Here is a 24,031-nt window from a genome sequence, read left to right on the forward strand (position 1 = left end):
TTCATGTGAGGCTGCCTTGATCTCCCTAACTGATAAATGGCTTAAAGTACCTGATCAAGGTATAGTAATAGAATCGGTAATTAACAGATTTCAGGAAAGCTTTTTACATGGTTATCATGAAATCCTTATGAGAAAATTGAAAATTTACCAATGTAATGACAGCATAATTAAATGGTTTATTTTACTCCTAAATGAGAAAATGCAACATGTTTACACATATGATAACCTGCCTGAACCTGGAAAGTTAGATATTAAGTCCCACAAGACTCAATTCTAGGACCATTGCTATTTTTTTATATTTATTAATGACCTACCCCTTCCAGTGGAGGACTCTTTCATCTACAGATCTCTTGTGCAGATGACACAGCAAGACATGTCAATATGACTTACTGTTAAGTTGAAGCAATTATAAGATTTTCAAGATGACAGCCATACTGGATGTCACGCAAGTACCATTTTTGTTTTGGAACAACTAGATTTCATAAGAAATTGTTTAATGAAATCCCCATGTTGATATGACCATCCATTTAGATGGATTAGGAATAATAAGATTTTCAAGATGACTGACCCACAACATTGTTAGATGGCATTTGTCTTAGATGCAAGTCATCCACAAAGTTTGGTTGTTTTGTGGCACAGCACTTGAATTATTGCATGAAAAATGGTTTCCTTCTCAGTGTCCTGACCTTGACCTTTCAGTCCCCAAATCAACAGGTGTATTCCTCATTTCAAATGCAAGCCATCAAAGCACATGATACAGAACAAGTTTTGTGGAAAGGTTTCCATTTTTTCAATCTCTGTGACCTTGATCTTGGACTTTTTTATCCTGAAATGAATAGGTATATTTTCTGTCTCCAATACAAGCCAGCCACAAAAGTATGGTTATGTAGGTGATAAATGGCAAAATATGTCACACATTTTTGTAACTGTGATCTTGACTTTTGACACCAAAGTCAGTAGGTATCTGTCTCAACTGCAAGCCATTTGCAAGGTAGGCTCAAAGTATCTTCCATACAACTCATATTATTGTATGGAAAGAGTTTTTATTCTTTCAGTTCCTGTCATCTCAACATTTTAAGCCCAAAATCGATGGGTTTCTTCTTTGCCTCAAATGCAAGATATCTACACAATTTAGTGAAAGTAGATGGTGGAGAACTCAAGTTGCTGAGTGGAAAATAAAATATAAGATGAATGGACAATATCATATCATATGTATAGGAATACTGTCAACAAATTTATGAAAACAGTGCTGAAACAACTTTTAAACAATGTCTGAGTAAGCTTTCTAAAATTAACATTGCCAACATTATATAAAATAGTCTTTATTCAAAAACTCTTGTTTTCTCCTGGCTATGGCCTTTTTCATTTTAGCATAATAAAATTGTATGGGGTACACATATATATCTGTAACATATAATAAATGGTGCACAGAAAATAAGCATCAATATAATTTTACAAGTGTATGCCCTGTGTTTATTAACTGAATTTTGAAACTGGATGGTTGCACCTATTTGGGCAAGAGGCCATGATTAGTTCTCAAAAAAATCAAGCTATTAACTGACCAATCAGATGGAAGATCAACATTCTGTTCGCCTTTACATTCAGGGCAGAAATAACACGGCTGAGTTAATCCTCCTTTTATAACACGGCCCCATCTTTAATTAAGCATTCCAATTCACCAAGACCCTAGATTTCATCAACTCTGGTTATGCAGCAAGCTCTCATTGATCAAGGCTACTCATACTTTGAGCTCAAAGCAAGTGAATTGTAAATAATAAAATAATATCTGACATAAGTCCATTAAAATGACAATAACTGATGATCAAGTACAAAATGCAAGTACTATGCAATGAGAACCATTAGGAAATTACTGAATTGAAACTAATCAGTGCATTGCATTGGTATTAGGTATCAGAACTCATGGGAGTGACAAAGCAACTGATCAATGTACAGAATGCACAAGAAAATGAAATAATCACAACTCTAAATATCCCAAGTACAAATTTAAAAGGTCTAAAATGACTGAAATCTTTGAAAAATTTCATTTTTTAGTAGTGTGCAGCAGTTTAAAGGAAAGGCACCATGATGGGAGTCATGTGTAGAAACCAATCAAGATCTCTGACATTACGGAGAACTTACAGACACCAATATGAGGTCATGTTTTTTTTTACCTTTCCACTCACAAATAAAACTACAGCTTTCAGTTATGAAGGTGAAAAATATCATTTAGAACATAAAGATTTTAAAGATAACTTGCCCTAACATGAAATGCAGTTCTTTATCTGATAGGTTACTAAAAATAAGCCAACCAGGATTTGCAAAGATCATCAGAACAGGAACCTTTATCAGTGCCTGTCAGACTGATTTATTAAAAGGTAGGTCTGAATTTTAATCAGACTGGTGTAAATACTCGGCCTATAAAATTTCAACTCTGACTTGTAGACATTCAAATGTGTATACTAAACAGGAACATAAAATGTAAAAATACGAACAATAATTGAGTTTAAATGAGAAATACTACTATAAGATTAATGAAATAATTTCAAGGATTTTATGTTCATAATTTGGTAGTTAAAATAAGCAAGTGATAAGTTCATAGTAAATGACAATATAATGGGCAGGGCCCCTTAAAAGTGAGAAGGGCCTCCTAAATTTGACACAGAGAGCACTAAGGGTCCCTTTCTTTGTTAAGTCCAGAAAACACTATATAATACTTGAACATTAGTTTGCATTGGCAGTTTACTCGAAAGCTCCTCCTATAAAAATATCTATATTTTGTAAGTAAACGTTAACTTATTTACAATTGAAATACTGTCTGTAGACTTCCTAAACTTGACTTCTTCAATATTTAAGATACATGCTCCATCCAGTGTAAGACTAAATAAAGAGTAAGTTCTAGTGTTAAAAGGTCTGGTCATTCAGACTTCTTGACTTGAATGATTGTTCCTGACTGGATTTTCTTTCATGATATCTCAGTATCTGAAAAAAAAGAGAAAATTACCACTAAAAGAAATACCTGAAATACACTGGCACTGGAAGTGTTTTGCCTATAATGTACACAAAATTATTACCATGGTGACTCTTTGTAATATTTTAGAATCAGTACGATGGAAAAAATTCTCACCTTCAATCTTCCAAGCCTTAATTAAGGCTATTTAATTTTTTTTATTGGTTTTTAACGATACTTCTAACACATTATCATCTATATCATACTGAGGAAATGGGAGAGAAATATCTTTCCCATGGACACACTGAGGTAGCTGACCCAGGCTGGCCTGGGTGAATATTGAACCTATGACCCTTGGATTATGAGTCCAATGTTCTATCAACTGACCTACTGAAAGGTTTAAACAGAACCAATTTTAAGAAAGGTTCAGTGCTTTCCATGCATAATGAGCAACTGCAATAATAATACTAATAATAATTAATAATAATAAATAGTAGAATAAAAACTTGTGAATGTTTCTTTAACAAAATACATGTATTCTGGAACCATTCTCTGCATTAATGTATTCACAGAGATTTCAATAGGAGAAATGGAAAGGTGCTATTGAATAACAAGTCTTCTGATAGCATACACTCAGAAAAATAACATTCTTCATATCTCTAATTATCATACACTGTAATGAATTATTTTATGTTTGTATCATGCTTCATTTAGTGCCTTAATTCTGTTTTAAGTGTGTTACAACATGTAAAACATAAGAATTGGCATACAATGTCACTTCCCATCTTCTTTGAAATAAGCAAGAAAGCAAATTTACTGATTCAGAAGCCAAAAAAACAAAACAACAAATGTGGACACTCTGTAACATTTGGTTAAATTAAGTGTCCCAGAACTTTCAGAATATTCTCAACTTTTTTATTTCACCACTTGCATGAAAAACTTCAGTGACAACTGTCACACTAATTGTGCTCATGAGACTGAAAATAATTATCATACTCCATCTTTGTGAAATAATGGAATCTCTATACCTTTTTCCCATGATGCACCACTGATGTTATGCCACCTACCAATCACTGCTTTTTTTTGCCATGGGGGTTTAGGGGTTGGATTTTTTTTTCTTTCTAAACAAGCCATTTTGGGAATCAGTAATAAAAAAAACCCTGTTGTACGAATGACATCAATCATATCAAACTGGGAGACATATTTTATTAATTACATGCAGTATGACAGTGGCTTGCCAAATTAGGCTTGATATGGGAAAAAGGTCTGGTTCTGAGAATGATAAGGGATTTAGTGTAAAATGTTCGTGAGCACTAGATTGTCCATTGAAACAAATCTCAAATTTTCATATTTCTGATGCCTTTGGACTTATCTGAGAACTGTAATTAGTTCAAAGAAAACTGAACATTCTTGAGACCAATGTCACCATGTAAGAACCACTTTGTATGGGATACACAATATGAAGACAGTCCTTTCCATCTGAATAGTGTACTTATAAGTCCAACTACAAACAACATAGGCCCTGATCTGCCATTAAATAATGTGCCAGCATATCAGAGTCTATCTTGTTTGTTTTACTCATTACTCTTACCAAACTATAGATCTGTGCAGTTTGCAGTTGGACTCGACTTTTAAGTGAGCATTCTTAAAAACTGATACAGATAGTGAAGATATAAAGAACTTCAAAAAATTTAGGTAACAAAAAAACAGTTTTAAAAGTAAAAATCAGATTTCATACAATAGCATGATCAGCATGTACATTTTACCTATAGTTCTTATGATGTTTCATGATAGTCTAACAGATCTGAACCACAATGTGGAGAAAATAGCAATTTATTTATGGGGTATGCACCCACACAAATCTGTTGAGAGATCATTCTGCACAAAGAATTATTTTTAATTTTTTGGTGTATTTTTTTTTGAACCATATGTGTACTTTCCAATATAGTACTAAACGAACAGAAATAATACTCATTTTAACCTCTTTTTTTTATCTACAATTTCCTGATTTTTCTGAAAACTTCAGAAGGTCAAGTGAACTTGAGGCAGAAATAGGATTTTTGCTGATTTGTCAGGTGTTGACATGTGAATGAGTCCAAAATATATTGTATATTGTGGCTTTTTTTGGTAAAGTTTCTCTTTTCCTTTTTAATAATGGAAGGAAAATTTCCAGCAAAATTAGAACATCCAAATTTCCATCACTTTTTAAATAACTGTACTTTTACCTAGAATCTATACATCTGCCAAAAAGCACACAAAATCTGGACTTAAAATAAACCACATGCCTGCCAATTAAATTTACCAATATTTATGCCTTTAAGTGATGATCTCTTGTGAAATATTGGAATATTTAACATTTTCAAGAACTGATAATTTTACATAGCTAATGATCTCAGTACAGCAATCCAAAATCATTAAAAGTGAATTTCTTATACTCTTGTTAGGTAACAACTGATCTCTAAGTAAGGTTCATTATACAAAAAAGTAAAGGATGTGGATGACCCCATTAATATAATGAATTGTAAGGCACAGATCTATGTCAAACAGGTGCCTTAACTCCATTAATGTTTGTCACAGTATAGTGAAAATTGAACAAGACCTAGAGCTTTTTATTGCATGCATAAATTTATGGGGTTAAAAGGCACATCAGCACAATTCTGGCTATATAACATCAAACAAAAGGTAGGTAGCAAAAGCCTTATACTATATTTGCTTTAAATCCATTCAGACCATCACAGGTTTTTGTTGAAACAAAATTCACAATAGACAGGATGGGATCGGATGGGAGTGACATACAGGAGTAGCAATATGTACCCTTTCCATAGTGGCAGCATAAAAACTGAGGATGATAGTAATTATAACATTGACTGAAAGCTGCAAGCATTACATAAAATCATGTAAAGGAAGTCAATGGTAATTTTACAATTTAAAATTGTAAGGTGTACTTTTTTTAAAAAGAATTTCTTAAGTGGCTTATGTAACATATCATATTTAAAAATATTTATCTTTCAATAATACTTTCAATTTGGAATTTAACAAATGGATTTTATTTAAATACATCATAATATAGCAGTTAAACATTTTTTTTATATTTAATATACATTCTATGATATTTTTAATGGTGGGAGCATTTTATAGATGATTACAGTACACCATTTCATGAAGGTGCCTCTTTGTCTCCCTCTCAAACAACTTGTTATCCTTTTTGGTTTTACAGGGGACAATATAAACAATTTAGACAGCTGGTTCCTGTACAGTCCCATCATCAGCAACATTAAGGTTGACACATTTGTTTTGGTACCCTCTGTACTCTCTTGTAAGTTGAGTCCAACAGCAGACCTGGATCTATGCTGTTTGTTAGGAGTAATCAGCAGAATGAACATAGTCCCTGATCTTCTGGCCCATTGTACAATGGCAAATCCGGGTCTATGTTGTTTCCAGTTGGACTCGACTTATATGCAAGTATATATATAGTACTGAGTATATATATAGTACTGAGGCATTATTTTGTTTTAAAACTTAAGATGCAGCCAACTATTTTTTTTGTTTTACACTATATATATAGTCAGCCATGAATGACCATATCTACTTGTGTAAAATGCATAAAACAGAGGTCACTTGATGACTGGCTGATAACTTTTTGAAAATGTTATATTTTTACACAGTTAAAGGTCTAAGCATTGATCAATACATAACAAATATATAGTTTGGCATGCATTTTCTTGCTCTTCTGAACCCATGAGCTACATACACTTGCAGACGTTTAAAATGAATAACAAATGGGGAAAAGTCTGAAAGAACCTTTCCTCATAATTTTAGACCTTAAGTATTAATAATTTAAACTGATAATATCTTCTTCTTTGGAATATGTTTTTTAACCAAAGTGACATGCACAAGTCTCACGACAGGGGAAAAAAACTTATTTTCAAATTGTGACTTTTTATTTTATTGTTGAAACATATGAGATTCTTAATCTTCATAGCCACCTGATTGCCTGAAAATCTGATAATTTATATCCTGTACCTTATCTTTAATTTACTTTGACCCCTGGAAAGGCTGGCATAAACCTCTGGAGTCAAACCTATTTCTTCCGCTGACAGTTTTAATCTATAACATGTTATCCCCTGTTTCATGGATGAAAAATGAAAGACATCATACATACCAACCCCAATGAAAGGAATATATTCCAGCAAAACCAGTTCTCTCTGATTTGTCTTTGGAGCTTCCTAAATGTCCCTATTGGAGTCCTTGGGTAATATCTATGTTAAATCAATCAGCAAGTATAAATCAAAATATCTATTTTGACTTTCCACTTTTAAGAATCCTTAGTTTTGACAAATTAATTTCAATCAAATTTTTTTAAAAGTAAATAAACTTTGCTGAAGTCTTTAAAGACAACACTTTTACACATAAAATGTTCACACTATCCTCTTCTTGGTAATACATACCATCTACACTCAAAAGTGGAGTTAACTGCAAACTCCCTTAATCTGATCTGTTGTTGAATAATGCACCTGCAGATCTGGGTCAATGCAGTTTGTTAGGAGGAATCAGTAGAACAAAAGAACACAGACCCTAATCTGCTGACACATTATGTGATGGCAGATCATGGTCTATATTGTTTGCAGTATGAATGACTTATAAGCAAGCATATAAGGTACATCATCTCCATTTGTTGTTGGTTATGTATGTGAATACATTTTACTGAAAACAAAGTCTGCTTATCAGCCAACCTGTGTATTACTGTAGTCTGCTAGAGTGCAGCTGTATTCAAGTTATTAAAAAAAAGATTTGTGTAAAACATACACGTCTCTCACCTTCCATGCAGACCAAAATGTCTTAATCCGAAAAGTTCAAAAACATGTAGCAAGATTACCATGAATGGCACATGATATGCACACCCTGTGTTGAATAGTCCTCTACATGGGCACTTGTAGGGCATTGTTGACTCGGGGAGATTTGTGACCTACAAATCTCAGTGGCCTAGACTTCTGACCATAGTGTGAAGTTCTGAATTATATTTACTGTGCAAAAACTATTATTATTTCATTAGACTTACCAGCAACTTTAGTCAAGGTATATGGTATACAATTAAAGTTCTTATGCAAGGTATATGGTATATAATTAAAGTTCTTATGCAAAAACATTTTTCTTCTTTCAGTCACAGTAGCTATGGATTTTGACCTTTTGACTCCAAAATCAATATGCTTCTTACCTAACCCACATGTAAGTCATCCACAGACTTTGGTGAAGATACATGTGAATAACTGAAATGTTTTTGTATATAAACCACTTGACTTCTTTCAATCAGTGATCTTGACCTTTGACATTCAATTCCTAAATCAATAGGCTTCTTCCTTACTACAAGTGCAAGTCATCTACAAAGTTTGGTCCAGCTCAGTTATGTAGCACTATTGTTACTGTGTAAAAGACATGCTTCTTCTTTCTGTCACTGAGGGCTGTGGGTGGCTGAGTGGTTCAAAGATCACAGAATCCCATCATTGTCTGCGTGGGTTCGAGTCTTGGCTCAGCCAAATTTGTAATGTGAGAAAGCTTGCCAGTAGCTTCTCATGGGTTAGTGGTTCTTCCCAAGGTTTTCCCGGGTTCTTGCTCCAGCAAATATACTGGCTATCCTCTACAGCCTATCATACGATGCAAAACAGCATTAAATTCATAACGACCAACCAACCTTCACCACTGAGCCCAAAAAAGTTTTTTTTTCCTTACCCAAAAAGCAAACTATCCACAAAGTTTGGTCCAGGTCTGTGATGTAGAACTAATGTTATTGTTCAGAAACCTTTCTTCTTCGTTTTGTTGCAGTAACCTTGACTACTGACCTTCTGATCCCCAAACTGATTGGTTCTTTCTTATGTCAAAAGAACTTTTTCTGTAAAGTTTAGTGATGGTAGGTGCTGTATCATGTAACAAATGAAAGCTAATCAACAGATGCATACATGTAGCTTATTGTGCTTTGCCAAAAAGAGGATGTATGCATAAAAAAAATTAAAAATGCACACGAAAAAAATGGTATGAAAATCCATCAACAAATGCACGCAAACATGTCTGCTGATCATCCAAGAAAGTTAAATAAACGTGTAAATAATTTCTAAATTTATGTATTAGTCTAAACATCTAGGTTATCTACATGTGCATCCAAATAGGCCTGCCAGCTATCATGAGTTAGGTAGATTGGTTTTAGGCCATACAAACAGACCTGCCAGCTTTCATGAGCTAGGTGGAGTGGTTTTAGGCCATACAAATAGACCTGCCAGCTTTCATGAGTTAGGTGGAGTTGTTTTAGGGCATACAAATAGGCCTGCCAGCTTTCATGAGTTAGGTGGAGTTGTTTTGGGGCATACAAATAGACCTGCCAGCTATCATGAGTTAGGTGGAGTGGTTTTGGTGCAACTGTGATACCAAGCTTGGTGATGCAACATATGGATGTATGGCAGGAAAAGACCAAATCATCAACGTTTTTCTTCTAAACAAAATGAGACAAATAGGACTGTTATGTAGACACAATCAGATAACATCATAACCCCTAGTACTAATATTAGTACCCCATCTCCTACCTCAGCCACAACAAATCAAGTTGAGGCTACAACATCACTGACATGGTAGCTACATAACCCCATGGTAAATATAATGTAGCATAACAGTTATAGCAGACTTGACTAAGAACCTCTAAAGCCAAACAGATCAAGGAATTCATTCAACAAATTCAGAGTGTTTATTAATCATCTCAAATTTCTAATGTAGCCTTCATTCTCCCAGAGCCAAACAAGCAAGCTGCACCCTTGTCACAAGGACTGTAAACATCTGGAGGCCATGGAGGACAAAAACTACAATTAACATCCTTTATCTATTTCCATTTTGTTTAGGAAGACAATATTAATGTGAATTCTTCCAATATATGTACCTTCTGATCCCTCCATTCCTATTGCCAAAAATGTCAAAACTGAGCCTTGTACATTTTGCCACTGTGCATCCAACAATATGTTCAGGGATGGAATAGTTACATGTAACAAGCTAGCTAATACACCATGTACTCCCAGTATAACATGACCAGATGGAATTGTTCTTGGTACCTAATGAATGAAAAACTAATATGACAAAACAATTGTTTTTGTTGACGTATACATCCTTCAGTTAGCTATGGTAAACAAGATAATGTAGAATTAGAGGTAGTAAAAATCACAATTTCATTTTTCCCCCTCACAAGGCAACTTGCATTGGCAAAACAGAACTAATATTTGTGAGATTATTATATGAGTATATTAGGTAACAGTGGTTTAAATGTTATTACAATTCACAACAGTGGTTTAACTGTTATTACAATTCACAACAGTGGTTTAACTGATATTACAATTCACAACAGTGGTTTAACTGATATTACAATTCACAACAGTGGTTTAACTGTTATTACAATTCATAACAGTGGTTTAACTGATATTACAATTCACAACAGTGGTTTAACTGTTATTACAATTCACAACAGTGGTTTAACCGTTATTACAATTCACAACAGTGGTTTAACTGTTATTACAATTCACAACAGTGGTTTAACCGTTATTACAATTCACAATCAAAGGCTGTGAAATGAGGTTATAAGACTATGTAACTAATTTCTTAATTTTTCTACAGATAAAGTGTTGATGCACTCAGCCTGAAGGAAAAGAAAATAATAACTGTACCATCATTTACAGGTTACTTTTTTATACTGTTTATGAGTAAGAATTTTCTTCAAAAAACCCATTACACATAAATCTTTAGTGGATGATCTTTGACATTTTCCTGATGAAAGGTGTTCCCATTCTGAATTAATTAGAATGGTAAACAAAACAGAACAAAGTGTGAAAATGGGTCAGTATACACACTGCAGAACCTATGAAGTCAGGAATACCCAGATTATGTTGACAAATGATTTCTGACATGATGAAGTACCATACTTACATGCATCAGTGTGTGTGTGCATGTGTGTGTGTGCATACATGTATTTATGTGTTTATATATGTAAAGGGGTTAAAAAGCACGGCAGCACAACCCTGTACATATAGTGTGGAGAAAGTTTAGATCCCCTAAAAGGCATAAAAAACAAAGGTAAAGGCACTAAAGAGTAAAATCTTTATAATACGAAGTCAAATATTTTATATAAACTGAACTGTTTTGAAAAGTCCAAGACCTCAGCAGGCACATCCTCATGGAGCACATTCCAGGACAAAGATGTTGCCTCAATTAATTGCCTCATGACATGCAAGAGGGCACCTCTCACAATCAGAAGGGTTTATCAGACCAATTCTACATTCCAAAACATGCCGATGTCACTTTGTAAGATTTTTTTATAGAAATCTTCTACCACTGTTTCTTTTCAGCCAAAATTTTTATAGTCCTTATTTAAATTGATATAAAAACAGACTGTCACCCTCAAAGTGTCAACATCAAAATAATCTGAGAAAGAAAAAAATTCTCTTCAAATAATGTCACTGAATCTTACAGATATACCGAATGTTCAATTCCCCCAAAATGTGGTATTTCTTAAGAAACAGTTACATATTAATTTATTAAATTCAGGAAAATGTGATAAAGGTAAAATATTATAATCAACTGTATAGCCTGGCCCTGATTTTTCTTAGGAATGTAAAGTAACATTAATGCAATGAAGACCATTAGACAACACATCACTGTAATTAATGATAAGGGATTTTCTAGCATCTTCACCAAAAACATAAATGAATAAGGGGAAAGTTCACTGAGTCAATATTATCAACATCTTTCTCCCAAGTCATTCGTACAGTGTTGTAAATTGTTAATTTGTTAATCCTAAATTTTCTCATAAAACTTGGGAATCATGAGGTATGTGTGTATCTCTCTCTCTTTATATATATATATATATATATATATATATATATATATATATATATATATATATATATATATATATATGTATGTAGAAACACATGTACATAAGCCAACATTGTGAAACATTTCCCCTCGTAAAGAGTTTTAAAGTGTCTTCCTACTTATTCACACTTTTCAATTGGAGTCAAAAGGAATGTGGCCTGCAGTGGCAGTGCCTTATGATTACCACTAACAAATTACCCAACCTTCTTTCACACAACTTTAAGACCTTCTCTACAAACTGTACAGGTTTTCCTATCACAGTCGACAAACTTCATTAAGTTAGGTCTCAGACTGTCAATTATGACTGTGCACAAGGTGTCAAGAAACTAGTTTAACGAGAGTAACATGACATAGTATGTTCCAGGTCTCATTAAATTATGCAGTTGTATACAAATGTACTATAAATTATAAAGCCCAGTCAATAGAAGCAGCAACTTCAATATGGATGTATGAATTAAATAACAACATTAGAAAACTGTACCCTAAGTTAAGTCTCCCCAAGGTTTATAACAAGCACAGGGGCTCATATCATTGCTTACAATTGACCTGTCATACATGTACTATATAATAACTACAAGGGAGGATACTTATTTCCTTGCTTGCATCACCTATCTATGAATAAACGCTGATATTTCAAGCTACGCTTTGCGTAGCTTAACAAATTTGTACCAATATTTAGCTCAGGCATTCGACTGTGTTTCCCTATCAAAAGTTTGACTTAAAATCATACCTTTAAGGAATGCCAAATAATTTTCCCATGGTACCGCTCAACATTGCCCTGATCATGCCCGCATCCAACGTTCCCTCTAAGCGAATTGTAGGTGTGCGCGCTGTATTGTGCATGCATTATGGTGACTTGAGCAGAGAACAATTCACCTGCATTGTGCAAGCATTACGGTTTACGGTGACTTGAGTGGAGAACATTTCAGCTGCACAGGGATGTCTAAGTTTCTGTATGGCCGTGTGCGCGCGCAGCTTAGAGGGAACGTTGCCCGCATCCCTATCAAAAGTTTGACTTACCATTTCTACTCGCATATAAGCCCATTCGTGTATAAGCTGACCCCCAAACTGAACAGGTATAAACATTAAAAAGTGCATGACCCGTGTATAAGCCGAGCTACAACTCTGAGGCATCTTAAGATGCACGAGGTAAGTTCTAAATGCATTTATTTAGGCAAACTTATATTTTAAAAAATTACTTGTATACTTATCTCGAGCATGGCATGCATGAGTATTAAAAAGAAATAGTATAAACTTGTTTGAAAGTAATTTATTAAATTTTCTGTTTTCTTACTGTTTATTCCTAATTTAGACTTGTGTATAATTTGATCGAACGATGACAAGAATTTAGCAGTCACTATTTGCTGTAACACTACCTCTCCCTTTTGACTTGATTACTGATTCTTTATGCATTATTGCATTGGACATTTATATCAGTGCACCGGTAATTACGTTTTTACTTTGCTTTGAAATTGTAAATATCTAACTCATTAAAATGAACAAACAATACGGTTCAATTCAATGCTCACAATTAGGCTACTGAACATATTTACATAATTGCTCCACCGCATGTACATTGTAGGTTTTATTACATGCTGAATTAAGTACATCTCTTGGAGTCGAATCATGGGCACCATTGTACTAAACTTTAATGACATCTCCAAAATACAATAATAAAGTTTCAGAAATAATGCTTCAAAAATTATGCTAATACCGTAAAAGCTGAGTTGTAGTTTGCTTTGATGTAAGCGACCTCACACCATACCTGTCAACTTTCATATTAGGAGGAAAAAAACTCCCGACTTTTGGGGTGGCTCTACGCCTAACTCCCGATTTCATAATATCTTCTGATTTTTGCAGAGAACTCCTGATTATTATATTATGTCTTCGATTTTCATTTCTTCTAAACAAGAAAAGTCCTACATGTTCTGTTGTATCACCTGTAAATTATTGTTGTCACGAAATAATTACTTTACTATAAAGAATTCGCTTCTTCACTAAATAGAATAAGTTTAAACATTATTCATGTAAATTATTGAATTTCTTACCTCTACAATAATACAAAAATAAAAAAAAATAAACCAGAACAAAAAATAAATCACAACAATAAAATCATCCACAATTAATTTCAATCCCAAGAATGACCACTACGAATGCTGTTACTCCATATGCTATAGCACCATTCCCATGAAAGAAACTTACATGAGTGAACACCTGGCATTTTTATTCCGTATGAAACCAATGTTAATTACCATCGTTAAATTAAAAGAAGGAATGAAAATAAATACCACGCAGCAAATGTGTCCTCAAAAACCTAATTCAGAATACATTTTATAACCAACAATACTAAATGCTTTATGAGTTGACAATAAGGGAATAAGGTCAGAGATACAATGAGGTGAAAATAGTTGCCACATGTACGGTACCATGAGGCTGGCTATTTTGGTACCTTATGTTCAACGAAATTGGGAATCCTTTATTTGCCAGTCAATTGCTGGTGCTTGCATAACACATAATAGTGTAGAATGTGTTTTCTTTGAATTACGATGGAGGACCAGTCATTTTCACAAAATAGTTGCATAGATAAAGATTAAATTTTAATTAGTCGCACTGGCTTTCTTGCTTGTTCATTTAAGACTAATCTTTAGCTATTGTGTAGTTTGAACACAGCTGACCAGAATATGAAAATAGGGCATGTCCTGGGGGAAAATAGGGTACATCACAGGGAGAAACGGCGAGTCTTTTTGCAAATTTCATGCATATGAGACCAGGAAGATCGATCAATATTTTGCTCTAAAAATGCCACGAAAAACCTCCTGATTTTAGGTCCCAATATCTATTTTAGTCTCCCTACTTGGCTTTTGAAAAGTTCATAGGTATGCCGTACACACCATTTTACAAAACTAAGGTAATCATGCTAATATTAAGAAGTAAAAGGCAATTACACATCAATGTATTTGTATAGTTACCAGTCAAAACTCCCTCTTATCACAAGCCAGTTTCAGGGTTTTAATGATTAACTGGCCTGTACTGCCGTCACAAAACGAAAGACAAATTTGCTGACTATCAACATAGGAGATGCCGAAACATCAAGTTTTCCATTGTGTGGAAAGTTATGCTGTTTGTTCAGCTAAAACAAAAAACTAAAATTGATTGATGTTGATTTTTGTTGATCTATATAAGAATTTTAGCTTTTATTATTACCACTATTCATGAACATGTAAATTATGATGGTGATGTGCCTTGAACAATTAAACGTGTGTACCTTTTTAAAAATATTACCTCAATTTGTACTGCTCCAGTGGCCTAGTGGTTAGAGCATCCGCCTCGAATGCGGGAGGTCGTGGGTTCGATCCCCGGCCGAGTCATATCAAAAACTTACAAAAATGGTACTAACAGCTGCCTCGCTTGGCATTCAGCATTAAGAGGTTAGTGTTAGGACTGGTCGGGCTGGTGTCAGGATAATGTGACTGGGTGGGACATCATGCTACATGTCTGCGGCATGATGCCCCAGTGCTAGACATCGCTATAAACTACCACAATGCAGACATCGTAGTGATATGACCGAAAAATTGTTAAAGCTATGTTAAAAATCCAAATCACATCACAACACACACCTCAATTTGTAGGATTGCTTATATCACTGAAAATGAGTAACTCGTGAGTGTGTGATGCAACATAAATGAAACAGCTGTTAAGGACTAGCTGAAATGTTATCTGGAAAAATGTGATTTGGTCAATGCAATGAATACACGAGTAATATACGCTAATATCATACCTTTAAGGAATGCCAAATCATTTTTCCATGCTACTTCTTGACATGGCCCTGATTGTCCCCACTTAATATGCAAGAACAACGTGCTGAATGGAATACTACCTTCTCATTGGCCAACTGAAAAAAGGTTATAAATAAATAAAGGACATCATTTTCTTTTAACAGTATTCCATTCAGCGGGATCTCACTTGCATAATAAGCGGGTGTGATCAAGGCCATGTCAAGCAGTAGCGTGGCAAAATGATTTGGATTTCCTTAAAGGCATGATATTAAGTCAAACTTTTGATATGATAGGGTTACAGTCAAATGCCTGAGCTAAATATCTGTAACAAATTTTTTAAGCTATGCCAAGCGTAGCTTGAAATATCAGCGTTTATTCTTAAATAGGTTGCGCAAGCAAGGAGACAAGTGTCCTCCCATTTAGTTATTATATAATACATGTATGACAGGTCAATTGTATGCAACCATAGGAGCCCCTTTGATAAGCTGCTCAACTATGGTATATCCCAGTTTACATGACATGATGTAACCTAAAATAGTAGCTATTAATAAACAATACAAAAAAGTGTCAGTCAACTGGTCTTAGCATGGCTGGTATTACTGTTCATTTTGGTAAACCAGCATAATCAAGATCATGTGATTTACTCAAAGGTATGGCAAGTAACAACAATAATCAGTTTCAATTTGCACAACTTTCTGATCCTAATTTTTGTACAGGGAACCATTCTGGTAGGACCCTTAAGTATACAACTTAACAAGCATAACCATTTCAGCATGAAATTACCTTTAGTTAATTAGTATATCTGTTAAGAAGTTAAAACAATTATCCAACAAGTGAATGTAATCTGAAATCTGTAGCAGCCTTTACCGAGCTCTCTACAATTTGCTTGTCAAGGCATTAAAGATATACATGCACTGTTGGGACAAAAAAAGTTTGGAAAAGATAGGCAATTAATATTCATAAGTCTTTCAGATGAATGCTGAAACTACATTTCATTCAAGATCTCATCCACATTATAAAGGTCCTTCATAACTTTGACTGAAATGCAATATACCTAAGTCAAATTATGCTGCACAAAGCAAAAAGGTAGAAGGACAGGGAATCAGGGGCCATAACTTTTCTAAAAGATAATGTTAAATACTTGATATTACAGTCATCCAAGGCCTATCCATTATAAAGCCACAGGCCAAATTTGGTTGAAATGCAAAAACGCTTAGTAATGTTATGCAACAGAAAGCAAAGTCATGGAATGGGAAATCAGGGGCCAAAACTCCTGTCAATTGTGCTGTGGAACATTGGAAATCATACAAACTCAAGCTTTCATCCATCTGAAGCATCTGGCTGAAATCCAACACATTTTTAGTAAAGTTATTGTGTGGAAACTAATGTACCTGGCTGTACTTTTTCCATACTCTGGAAAAGGTTGGAATATCATGGAAATACATGGAAAACCATGAAAAATAAAATATTTTGGAGAATTTAGCATGGAAACCTTAGACACTGTGCATGGAAAATGATGGACATGCCTGGAAAACCATGGACAATTTAGACATAGAATCTGTTTTGCATGAAAAGCCCTGGAAAAGTGTGGACAGTTTGGAATTTTATATTTCTGCATAGAAAACCTGAAAAGAACAAGAACTTAGTTTTCAAAATTAGCATTTAGTATTATTTTTCATTTCTTCTGTTCAATTAATTAGGGTTAACCAAGCTGACAAATCTCAATAATTTTCATGAGCTTCTTGTAAACTTCTGAACCTTGTTGACACTGTATGCAATTAGGGTAGATTTTGCAAGTTCATGTGCGCAATTTGTTAAATCTTGTGAGCCAAAGAATAACTAACCAAATTTTCACATGTGCAGATTTTGGACTTTGATTCCATTTTGACACAGAATAATTTTTTCTAAGTTGGATTTTCTCACATGTGTTTTCCACATGAGCAATTTGGACTTAAATATTCTGTGCAAATTTTGGATATCTGGCATGACTTCCAGACTAATGTCAAATAGACATTCCACTGGAATACAATATTACTCTGGACTTAACAAATTTGGTGCAAGGTGGATTTTGGACTTGATCTGAAGTTAACTCTGAGAAATAATGTTTTTTTGCTTCCTATTAAAATATGCTCTACAAATATCATACCCTAGTGAAAATGAAACTGGTATTTCAGTGAAATCGCTGTGAAATTTCAGTGACATTCACTCAAATGTCTTTTTCTCACCAAAATTATGGTATTTCAGCAACATTTCACTGAGATTTTGCCAAAATTTCTGAAAAGATCAGTGAGATTTTGTGACTGAAATTTCAGTGACTGCCAAAATTTCAGAAAATATTGGTGAAAATTTGTAATTGAAATTTCAGAGATTTAGCAAAAATTTCTGAAAATATAGTGATATTTTGTGCTTGTAATATCATTGACATTTCAATCAAAAATATCAATAAGAAATATTACTTTACTGATATAAAGAAACAACCTTTATTCTATTTTAAAATAATTTATTTTTTGTTTCTTGCACAATTTGAATAATTTTCAGCAACATTTATATTTCCTGATTCTGATAGCTATAATTTTAATGTTCATTTTGGGAACAATAATTTCTTTTCACATCTTTCCTTGTTATTTTTTTTTTCTTTTTTTCTAATCTGTTTATTTGTTTAACTTGAACTGGATGTAACTGCCCTCAAACAAGATTGTTTTCTTGTTTTCCATTTTAAAGCAGAATTTCACTTTTCTCCTGACCTGAATCTCATTTTCCTCAGTACGGACCCTTTTTTTTAATTGTATCTGAAATTTTTTTGTTTAAAGCTCTGTCCAGTCCCATTTCACAATCATCCTTTAAATAAGTATTTCTTCCATATATTATTTAAAAGATGATCGATGTAAAGAGCTGTCTGATTGGTCAAAAATTGGAACTTGCCCAATGAATCTTCACATAATGGAAACTGATGGGAATGAGCATGCTTGTAAGACATTTTTGCCTATTGGAACTGTACATGTGATGGGCGGTCCAAATGCAGCTAAAAACAGGTTAAAAACATCCCTGGTCTGGACTAAGTCCTACAATGTAAGACATTGCACATGTTATTTTTGTTTTAGTGCTATGTCTTACTACTCAACATGGCATTTCAAATTTTTGAGCAGGATAAGAGTTTGAATAACCAAATGTGCAGCAATGAGAATAGCTTGAATGCAAAGTCGATCGGAACGTGATTCATCAATCTGTATGAAAACTGAATGCCAGAACTAGCATTCTGCAATTTGTGCCATAAAGATTTTGAACTACAGTTAACAGCTTTACAATAGCGGTTAACTTGCTGTAAATAGACATGAAACTGAACCAGGATGATTTCAAAGTTATATAATTCCAAACTTCCTCTTCCAGTAATGTGCAGGATTCCTCTGGAACATACTCGCACATGGTGTGAACTATGTACATGTGATAGGAGGTCCAAGTGCAGCTAAAAACAGGTTAAAAACATCCCTGGTCTGGAGCTTAGTCCTACAATGTTAAGATATAGCACACTTTTTTGTTTTAGTGCTTTGTCTTACTACTCAAATAACGGTCTACAATAGCCTGTTCCAATGTCAACTGACATCGGAATGAGTAGTCAAAATTTCAGGAATATCTCACACACTTGGCAGCCTATATCGACACACTTCCACAAATTTATATGTAATTAATATACTTAATGTGCTGTATTTATCCTGATGGAATGAAAATATGACACAAGCAAATGGATGCATTTTGATATTCCATTCACATACATTTGAATTTGTTGTGATGTGATAGTAGTCGAGGTATGCCAAAGTATGTTTAAGTAGGTTCATGTGGGGGATATGTTTCTTGAATGAAATGAAATGCTGCTTACAGTTCCAATAGGCATAATATATTTTTAATCGTTTCATTAAAAAATAAATATTTCAACTTAACCCAATTTCAGCATTCCCAGCTTTCATCGCTTTCCAGCCAAATGAAATGTAGGCCAACAAAACTTGAAAAGAGGCCCATTTCCTTTGTGAGAATTTGAATTTATTAGAGAAAAGACATCAGGGTAAGTAAAGTCTGGCAAAAACATTATAACTTTACTTTGTAGAAAAGCATCATTATTGGGTGCCAGTTATGTGCGATATTCCTGAAAATTTGACTTTCATTACACTGTTAGTCGACATCAAAACATGCTACACAGCACTGTAAGTTAGACAGTAAGACCCCTCACCCCCAGAACAAAAATATCAGGTGATGTGTCTTACATTGTTGGACTAGTTTGCAGCTAAGTGATCCACATACCAACCCCCTGTTCTAAAAGCATCAATAGAATTGATTCACATCAAGAATTTAAGGAGTGACAACGTATAGATCATGGTGGGAAAGTTTTCTTGGCCCACAAGTAGAATCATCCTTCAATATCATGAGTGGTATTATTGTTGATATTATCAAACTATTCAAATTTTGTTAGAATCCAGAGTAAAATAAGAGTAATTATATCATGATAAACGTTTGTCATGGCTGCTTATGGAACAAGAACTATTTCAAGTGACCACAACAGTATCATAGTTTGTACATTCAATAGTCAATCTGCAGTACAACTCCCATATCTCTTGAGTGTCATATAATTATAACAGCTGTATAATTTTGTTTCATGCACACCAAAATATTACCCTGGTTAATAAAGTCCTGTTTAACTCACATCCATTGTTTATCTGAAACCTTTTGAAATGTCTGAAAAATAACTGAAACTTAAGTAAAATAATATATAATGGTCAAAACTTTGGTGAAATCTCAAAATCTATTTGCCAGAATCATTTTTAGTCAGTCATTCCTTTTTATCTCAAGGTCATCCAATTTTTTAATCAAAGACTCATAAGCTAACACAAACACATTTGTCCCCTTTATTATTTATAATACATGGGGAGACAAAAAATCCAGTATTTGCCCTAAACTCTTCAGATTGCAACAACAAAGCAATCAATTAACAGATTGTCATGTCTACATGCTAACCTTAATGGCATTATGTGGCCACACATTCTTGCAACAATTGCTGGAACAGTTCCTGTCTCCACAAAACTGGTTCTGGCTGGTTTCTGTTATATACATATCTTAAATAGTATTTTAGAATCACATGTATGTTAAAGTCAAGTGAGCACTTCTCCCTGTTCAGCTCACTTTTCCCTGTTCTGTCCAAAAGGAGAAGTCACTCCTATCTAAAATTTTAGTCCAGCTTGACCCCTGGTTAGAGTAACAATCTGTTCCCAATTCAAAAATCAAAATAATTAGGCTTCGATTGGTACTCAGTGCTTACCGCTTTCAATAGACGTATATATAAAGATAAATATTAATAATATACCAGTCTTCGAACATCTTGAATTAAATTTCAACATTTCATTAGTGCGATTGATTTCTCAGGTGAAGGGGACCCCAGGTATTGGGCTATCAGACTTTTTGAGCACTGAATATAATTTAAATAGCTAATATTCTAGCTTTTAACCTAATAGTGTACACTATTAACAGATGGGATGGGGATCCTGTCAGGGTCTCAGTGAAATGAAAATTATTTTTCATGGTCTTCCAGCCAAATATTACAGTTTTGTTGGGACCAGTATTCCAGGAATCTTGTCAGGGTCTCAGCAAATCGAAAATTATTTTATAAGGAACTCTCGTTTTCATGAAAAAAATGTTATGGTCTTCCAGCCAAATGTAGTTGGGACTTTTTATGATTTAACTGTTTTCCAATTTTCTAGTCTTGTGCATTATAAGTCATGTTGAATAGAATCCACATCTTCCAAAACAATACAAGCAGAATCTTTACAGCACACTCACCCCATGACCTTATGGACATTAATCATTTGGTTTAACAGGTCTAGCTCTGTGGTCTATGTTAGTGAGAACAGGCATTTGTGTTTATGAAAATTAATTAAATGATTATTTACAGGACTTACAATTAGTTTTAGATTTGAAAATGCTGATGATATTAGATTAAGTTTCTCTATTTAGCAAGAGTATCTTATATATAGATTTTAAAGAAATAAATATTTTATACTTGAACTCTGACAATCTTTGCCAACCCTTACACTTAAACTACATTTATTTAACATTTATATTTTGAGGAAGAGGTTGAAAGTGAGTTTGAGTCTGATCAGATATATTATAATCATTTATATGTTTTCAAATCAACTTCTAGACAACTCATTAGTGAGATATCAAATGTTTAGTTTAATGTAGGAAACAGATCTGTGTATGGAAACAGTCAAGCCAGTTATAGAAATATGATATCAGGATGTCTCCTGTGAAGTCAGCTAGGCTGATATATATATATATATATATACAGAGGCAGAAATGGTAAGAGAGAGCTTTTGAATTTGAATTAAATAAATATGTAACCTAGATGTTTGTCTATTGGCTCTACCAGCAAATTCCCCAATGTAGCTGTCATCCACCCCACACAGCCACTACACAAATATTACAGTTTTGTTGGGGCCAGTATTCCAGGATTTGTCATGCAATATTCCAGTTGTTCCATGCTAGAAATGTCCAGGGATCTCCATGCTTTTCCATGTTTTTTTCCAATGGTTTTCCAGCCTACCCTGGACAGAGACTGGAATATTAGTCCAAATGCTCCAGCATTTTCCATGCTAGAAATGTCCAGTGTTTTCCATGTCTTTTTCTCCATGCTTTTCCAGCCTACCCTGGACAGATCCTGGAACATTAGTCCAAATACTCAAGCATTTTCCATGACCGCTCCAGTGGCCTAGTGGTTAAAGCATCTTCCTCGGATGCAGGAGGTCATTGGTTCTATCCCTGGACAAGTCATACCAAAGACTTACAAAAATTGTACTAACAGCTGCCTCGCTTGGCACTCAGCATTAAGAGGTTAGTGTTAGGACTGGTCGGCCTGGTGTCAGGATAATGTGACTGGGTGGGACATCATGCTACATGTCTGTGGCATGATGCCCCAGTGCTAGATATCACTATAAACTGTCACACTGCAGACATCGTAGCGATATGACTGAAAAATTGTTAAAGCTACGTTAAAAACCCAGTATCACACATACACACACACTAACAGAGTTACTGCCCTTTTTCTATTAATATTACATCTCTGTTACAACCAGTCTCTATAACGAGGGCAGCTCAGGAACCATTCAGCACATTCAGATATAATTTGTGTGTACATTGCCTCATAGACCTGGTTTTGTCTTGTTAACTCCATTCTGATTAGAGTTATGGCCCTGGACAGTATCTTCACATGGAATATTGGCTTTACACATAATTGAATGTCATTTTGATTACTAGTTACATCTAGACATGCCTTAAAAAACTTTCATTATTCAGTTCCAATTTTGACAGTTAATGGCCCAAGTGATATCAGTAATAAATCTCTACTACAGCAGATGCATGTAATGTGCTTAGCGCATAAACCATCCGAGATATTTGGATCTAATTTTTTTATGTATATTGTCTAAAGATCTTGATATGCCATAACTAGGTCTTGTCTCGTTAACTCCATTTTTAATAGATTTATGGCCCATGACATTAACTTCATATAGTCAGATGGGATGTTGCTTAGATTTAATGGAATTTGTCATGAAAATTGTCTCATAAACGTACATTTGCCTTTTATTCTCTTGTTCTCATTTCTGAGAGTTATCACCTATTGATTACTCCTCCTTACCCAGCTTAGATTTTCCATCGTATTCCATGAAAAACCATGGAAAACTCTAGCATGGAAAATGCTTGTGTATTTGGACTAATATTCCAGGCTCATTCCAGGGTAGGCTGGAAAAGCATGGAAAAAAAGACAAGGATGTCCCACCCAGTCACATTATCCTGACACCAGGCCAACCAGTCCTAACACTTACCTCTTAATGCTGAGCACCAAGCGAGGCAGCTGTTAGTACCATTTTGTAAGTCTTTTGTATGACTTGGTCAGGGATCAAACCCATGACCCCCTGCATCCAAGGTGGACACTCTAACGACTAGTCCACTGGAGTGGTCACAACTCTGTTAGAATTGGACCTGACGAGACAAAACCTTGAAAAGGCACATCTACATATAATTTGCAATTCAACAAACAAATGGCACCCAACTGAGTCTAAGGTTTAAAGAGCTATTCTGGTTACAAGCAACATCCCATGTGAAGATAAGTTAACTGTCAAGGGCCATTAACTCTTTAAATTGGACATGGAAAGACAAACCTTCAAAAGGCACATCTACATGTAATAGTCATTCACCAACTAATTATGTGTATGGGTTGCAGAGCTATGCTGGTTACAAGAAGTATGAATGGTCAGGGAGACAGAAAAGCTATGGACTCCTGCATCTTTATGCTGGGCTCTTACTATCTGCTAGGTAGACATCTAAAACTAAAGCAAAAACCTGTGTTAAGCTAAACTTTGGCAATGAA

General features: G+C 34.5%; 1 protein-coding gene across 1 annotated transcript in view; it reads right to left on the minus strand.

Annotated features, from left to right (window-relative positions):
- Window positions 1-1,306: 1,306 nt before the first annotated feature.
- The window catches only part of LOC149803206 (microsomal triglyceride transfer protein large subunit-like), a 144,367-nt gene continuing 121,642 nt past the window's right edge, over window positions 1,307-24,031 (minus strand). Inside the window, exon 19 of the mRNA XM_089952828.1 lies at window positions 1,307-2,979. The gene's annotated coding sequence lies outside the window, so the exon portion shown is untranslated. The remainder of the gene's footprint in view (window positions 2,980-24,031) is intronic.

This window comes from Sinohyriopsis cumingii, chromosome 3 (assembly GCF_028554795.1).
Source record: "Sinohyriopsis cumingii isolate HCF-2022 chromosome 3, ASM2855479v2, whole genome shotgun sequence".
Lineage (NCBI taxonomy): Eukaryota > Metazoa > Mollusca > Bivalvia > Unionida > Unionidae > Sinohyriopsis > Sinohyriopsis cumingii.